Below are 6,000 nucleotides of genomic sequence, written 5' to 3' on the forward strand. Positions count from 1 at the left end.
ATTCCTTGGATATCGTAAATTCATCTCAAATTACGCTGATGTGGCAAAACCCAAAACACGTTATTTGAAAAATGAGCTAAATTAGACACAAAAAACAACTATTATGTACAGGCATTCGAGAGTCTTATAGCTTTAATAAAAAGTGAACCAATCTTCAAACATCCTGATTTCGGAAAAAAGTTCGTATTTACCACAGTAATTTAGCCCTTAGGGATGTCCTTTCACAAAATGGTCATCCCGTATCATTCAGGAATTACTTGCCATTACTTACTTGGAAGACATTTCCAGATAGCCAGTAACCATCAACTCCTCAGGTGGTTGCATACTTTAAAAGAACCAAATGCATAATTACAAAGGTGGAAAATTAAATTGGCCAAATTTGATTTTAAAATTGAATATATTAAAGGCAAACAATTAAACTGGAAGAAAATCATTTCGGTGAAGCCACCCAACATAGTGCAGATGAAGACAGTAGTGACCTTATTCAATAAATTGAAAAGCTAATAAATTTATCAAAAAAACAAACAATATTCATTAAATCAGATCAAAGCAAGATAGAACACTCGACTATTTTCGGCAATTCAATAACTACAATCTATTACCATAAAATGATTATAATATATATGAATATATAAATGATTATAATGTAATTAGTGACATTTTTGGAATATAATCAGAAATAATTTCAACAAATAATTTTAGTAAACAAAAGTTGAGACTAAAAGACATGTATTATTGCATTTGACGTTATCGGCAGCATCGATAGTTTGCCTAGTTGGGTACGTTCTTTGTTATCGGCTACGCCAATATCTTTTGTTATGGGCTCAGTGTATGGGGGGGTGAAGCTGGGCCCATAGCGGCGCCCAATTTATTGAAGAGTGGCAACGCCGGGCTTGCGATCCACGGCGCCAAAAGGAGCGATTGCTTTTGGCCGCCAGATTCGCGTGCCCTTGGTTATGCCCTTGGCCTTCGTTTGGGCCGCTGACCCAAAAAATGGAGCTATGCATGCCTCAGTGCCCGCCTCGTAAATGTATGCGTGTGCCGAATTTCGGCACTTATGATGTTGCTGCCAAAGGTACAGCGAGGAGTTTAGTTTTGTCAGCGGTCAACGGCGGGAGCGCCGGCTCGAAGCGATTTTAAGTTATTCTTTTTGCATGTAGGCTATAAATATTCGAGAAAAGTTTTTCCAGCCGGCGCGTACCAACCAAAAAATAACAAATAAAAACTTTTTTTGTTTATGCAATTTAATAAGAAAACGTGGATTCAACCATTTGGGTCACCATATATACAAAAATTACAAAGACTTACAACTTAAGCGCGACACGTGACGAACTCATAAAAACCCTAAGACACTTAATGAATAAAAACGACCCCCGGTTCCGACAACGAAGGGACCCCAAATCGGCCACAGGCGAGACTATGCCCACATCCTCCGAGTGAGTCAGTTCCATTTCGCCCCTCCTCGCCCGAGAAATGGCACACCCAGACGTATACTCCTGATTGTGCTCCTGGAATGAGAGCAGATTTTTTGTAGTTGTTAAATTTAGTTTTTTTGTTTGTAAAATATATATATATATACATGCGAACAGTGAGGGAAAACTCCAAAGGTTATGAAAATGAGCCTATAAAATATAAGACTTTAAAATTTGGTACATGCGCGAACAATACTCACATACATACCTAACTTGAATTACCCCTTTCTATCGCCCCTTACCACCCCCAGAGAGCTCATTAGGTAGGGTAAGGTAGAATTAAGCGATTTAATATATATCACCTACCTGCTGCACGACTGATTATCGTGACATACCCGGTTATGAGTATTTTCGTCGGTACACTGTTCCTAAATCGGTATAACGATTGCCTCGTAGTTGCTTTCTTGTTTTTTTTTGCGTCCACTGGCAATAACCTCTGGCCGTATTTTCGTCGTCTGTTCAGTAAAAAAGTTTTGTTAAGCCAATGAGCTCTGAAAAAAATCAAAATTTTCCATAACAATAAGAGAACACAATAATTATACGCACCTGCTGGAGCTGAGAAGAAATGTTCGATGGTATCAAATTATAAATCGCCGAGTGAAGATACCCTGCTAAGAAAAACTGCAATTAGAAATTTTTATCAATTGTCTAAAATTATAAAATAATGCAAAGAGAATACACACCTGTTGAAGGTTATGGAAAGTCAGCTGGCATAGAATGATAAATAACTGAATGGAGATACATTGTAAAATAGAAGGAAATAAGAAAAATTAATTGTTAATAATTATAAGGAATGCAACCAATTATACGCACATATTGAAGGAAAAGAATGTCCGGCTAAGTTTAACTTGATGGGGAGACCGGACATAACAGCCGACACGGGCTGATGCAGTCCATCTAGTGGCCAAATGTGGGAGACAAGATCAGGAGATCGTCTCAGGTAGGGCGGGTACGCGGGAACCGGGGCCCGATCTGGAAGAGTAAAGTGGATAAATAGTATTTTTTTTTGATAATTTATATTTGTTGTTTACATTTTCTGGTTGTTACAGCTGTTTATGAGTTAAAAGTTCCAACTGCTTGATGTTATCGGTTTTGTGGTTCGTTTTGCGTAGTGCTTTGTACAGAAGTTGTAGCTTTGTTGTTGCTTTTGGATCCACACCACTGAAGTCATGTGGCACGAGTTGGTGGCCCGTAATCGCGCAGCGTGTAGTGGAATCCGAGAAGCATGACGCAAGTGGCGAATATCAGAATATCCATAAAAATTAGAAGCTTTTCTTGTAGATGCGGTAAGTCACGTTCGCATGTTGGCGAAATGTTTGCGACCGTTTATTATAGCCTGGTGGTAGCCGCAATGACAAAGGCATCTCATGATAAAAAAATGTGGTATTAATTTATTTTTTTATTTATTTATTTATTTATTAGTGGTCGGCAAAACGAGTGTCTTCCTAATTATTCAATACATTATATTTACAATTATGAAATTTAGATGCTAAAAGCCTAGATAGAGAACACAAATTTCTAATAGCATCACCGACCGATGGAGGTGTTTTATTTGCCAGTCCGGCCAGCTGTGCCCCTTTTCACAGCTAATTTTGTCAGTGACGCTATTAGAGCCTACATCTAAGAAGAAGGGTGTAAGTAGGAAAAAGTGCTCTTAAGTAAAATTAAAACTAATCTTAATTTGCTATATTATTTAAGAATATATCATAAATAGGAGAAAAGAAAGTAAAAAGATTGTTAATAAAGTAAAGTAAAGAACTGTATGCTAGATATACAGAGTGTTAAGTAGATAGGAAGGTAGATTGTGTTAGATTTTGTTTATTGTTTACTATTTGTTTTGTCTCACTCTGTGTTTACGTTTGGGGTATGCTGGCCGTAATTAGGTGAGCTTCAGATCCCGGTGACCCAGGACGATATAGATTCGATCCTGCGCCGCACCGGTCACACAGCATGCCCTAAAGGTGCCCAGAAGCGCGAAAGAAGTCAAATAAACTTCAAGGTGCTGTCCACTGTCCAGATTACGCGTAGACAAGTTAGCCTGTGTTAGGATTGGTCTTCTTTCCCCCAAAGTATATGAAATTGAAAAAAATCACATAAATAAATTATTTTTGTGAGTTACTTATGCGGCCGAAGTGTATTTTTTTATTATTCATTACTAGCAAAATTTGTAAGTGGGTGTTTATTTATTTATTTATTTAATAGGGATTATTTGTAAATTCTTTTTTTGGGTAGTAAGCCCTATATAAGAGAGGGGTGCAGTTTTCATAAGGGATAAGTATGGCTGAGGAACAGGTGTCCCATTGGGGTTCCGAAGCTGACGGAGCGGCGGCACTGCCACCGCCACGTTCGGCGGGAGGTCTAGCGAGAACGCCCATAAATTTCCAGCGATTTCCTAAGAGACAAATCACGGCGGTGGGTTCTCTGGTAGACTTAGAGAAGGAATTGGCACAACAAGATCTACCTCTACGAAATCTGGAGTTCCCAAAACCGACGAAGGACTCGGTGCTCACATCGGCAGCGAACGCGGCGATAGCTCAGGCACACCTGACGCATCAGCATGCCCTGCCATCTGGCATCAGCGAGAAGTGCTCCAGCGCGAGGCATTTCCACCGCCGTTGCCCCCGAAGCCACACAGGCAAAGCAAGCTAGGAGCGGAGTACTCCTCCAGCAGCCCAGTATACGTTGCAGATACTCAGGCGAGGAACTGGCGTAATCCGATTAATCGCCACTACCGAGTAGAGGACCTGAGAGCGGATGACTTTCAGCCGGAGGAAGCATATGCTAACTTACAAGGAACGGCGTACCTGAAGGTCGAGCGGTGAAACGTCAAGTTCGATGGCGAGGACGCCATGCATTCTGTAGAGGACTTCGTGTGTCGGCTGGAGTTCCTGCATAGGCAATATCAACGCCCGTGGAAGGAGGTCCTGCGCGGTTTTCACCTGCTCCTGACCCGACGTGCCCGCGAGTGGTATTGGATGCATTTGCGGCATTCTAGGGTCGACAGCTGGATGCAACTACATACGTTCTCTTAGACAGGTTCCGGGGCTATCAGACGGAGCATGATGTAATGTAGGAGCTACTACAGCGAGAGCAACATACCAGCGAAGGTCCACCACATGCGTCAGCTTACCGCGTCAGAAACCGCTGAGAGACCGCGAGCTGGTGAAGATTATAAAGGTTTGAAGGAGAGTCTGGCAAAATATATCTATGCTATGGATGTACTCACATGACTGCCTGTCCAAAGAGCGGACACATTCTGCTCAAAGTGCGAAAATTGTCCGGGAAACCCCAGAGAGAGCGCGATGATGGCGGAACATACGCCTTCGGGGACGGCGACCGCTGAAAGGCGGGTAGTAGTTGAAAAGGAGAAGAATATAGACCATAAGGACCAGGATAAGGCTATGAATAAAGATATGACATTAAGGGGCTTACCATATGAAGAACGTGTTCGGGCGTCCCGAAATAGAATTTTTGGTGAGCGACAGCTAGATGGGATGACGCTGGCCAACCTTAGAGTGGTGAAGGCTCGTTCGCCTGACGCAGACGCAGGATTATGAGGCGCCAGATCATTGAAGCTGTGAAAGGGGAGGATAGCATAGACCGTAGGTGGAGGTCACTGGGATCAAAATGAGAGGGTTGCTAGACACAGGAGCTTCTGTCAGTCTGCTGGAAAAAGGAAGTCGAGAATTAGTCGAAGAATTGGGGGTTACGGTGCAACCTTACGTTTCGGTATTAACAACCGCTGGAGGAGAGGATAAATCGATTATAGGTAATCTAAAAAATAGGTAAATAACTTTTTTTATCTGCCCCTACCTGAAACAGCGAGCCTATTTTGGGATTGATTTCTGGCGAGCATTTAACCTAGCCTCAGACATTTTGTGCCCCGAGAAGCTAATCTCCACGGAATACCAAGCGGAAGAAGAGGAATAACTCGAAAGTGAGCCAGATTCAAGGGAGTTGTCTAGGGAAGAAAGGATAAAGTTGGAGGCGGTAAAGCGAGAGTTTTTCTCTTTTGAACGTAGCAGATTAGGAACGACTGACTTAGAGAAGCACACTATCGACTTAGTGGAAGGCGCCCAACCATTCATAGATAGATCCTACCCGTTATCGCTAGCGGTGCAGAAAGTAGTGGATGATGAAGTGGACAAAATGTTGAGTTTGGGGGTTATAGAAGAGTGCAACAGCCCATGGAGTAATCGCACAACAGTAGTGGGAAGACCGAGTAAAACCCGTTTTTGAATCAAATGCCGAAATGAAGTTCGCGTATTGGCAGGTCGAACTAGACGAAAAAAGTAAGCCCTATACTGCATGTACCGTACCAGGTAGGCCATTATACCAGTTTCGCGTTATGCCATTTGGTTTATGCAATGCAACCCAAAGTCTGGTTTGTCTGATGGACAAGGTGATTCCCAACGAGCTACGGTCCAACGTCTTTGGGTACTTGGACGATTTATTAGTCAATTCCTTAGAGTTTCAAACACGATATCTTCGACAAGTGGGCAAATGCTTAAGGAAAGCGAACCTCTCA

At 42.2% G+C, this 6,000-nt stretch overlaps 1 long non-coding RNA gene across 1 annotated transcript; it reads right to left on the bottom strand.

The window, feature by feature from the left end:
* Positions 1-3,436: 3,436 nt before the first annotated feature.
* Positions 3,437-5,022, bottom strand: LOC135439630 (uncharacterized). The gene is made up of 5 exons (XR_010438137.1): positions 4,905-5,022; positions 4,699-4,811; positions 4,572-4,631; positions 4,277-4,517; positions 3,437-3,526 (listed from the first exon to the last, which is right to left on the bottom strand). It is a non-coding gene; the product is annotated as an uncharacterized LOC135439630 (long non-coding RNA).
* Positions 5,023-6,000: the final 978 nt, after the last annotated feature.

This window comes from Drosophila montana, unplaced genomic scaffold (genome assembly GCF_035044405.1).
Source record: "Drosophila montana isolate Dmon_TW-CO22-7 unplaced genomic scaffold, ASM3504440v1 contig_599_1, whole genome shotgun sequence".
Lineage (NCBI taxonomy): Eukaryota > Metazoa > Arthropoda > Insecta > Diptera > Drosophilidae > Drosophila > Drosophila montana.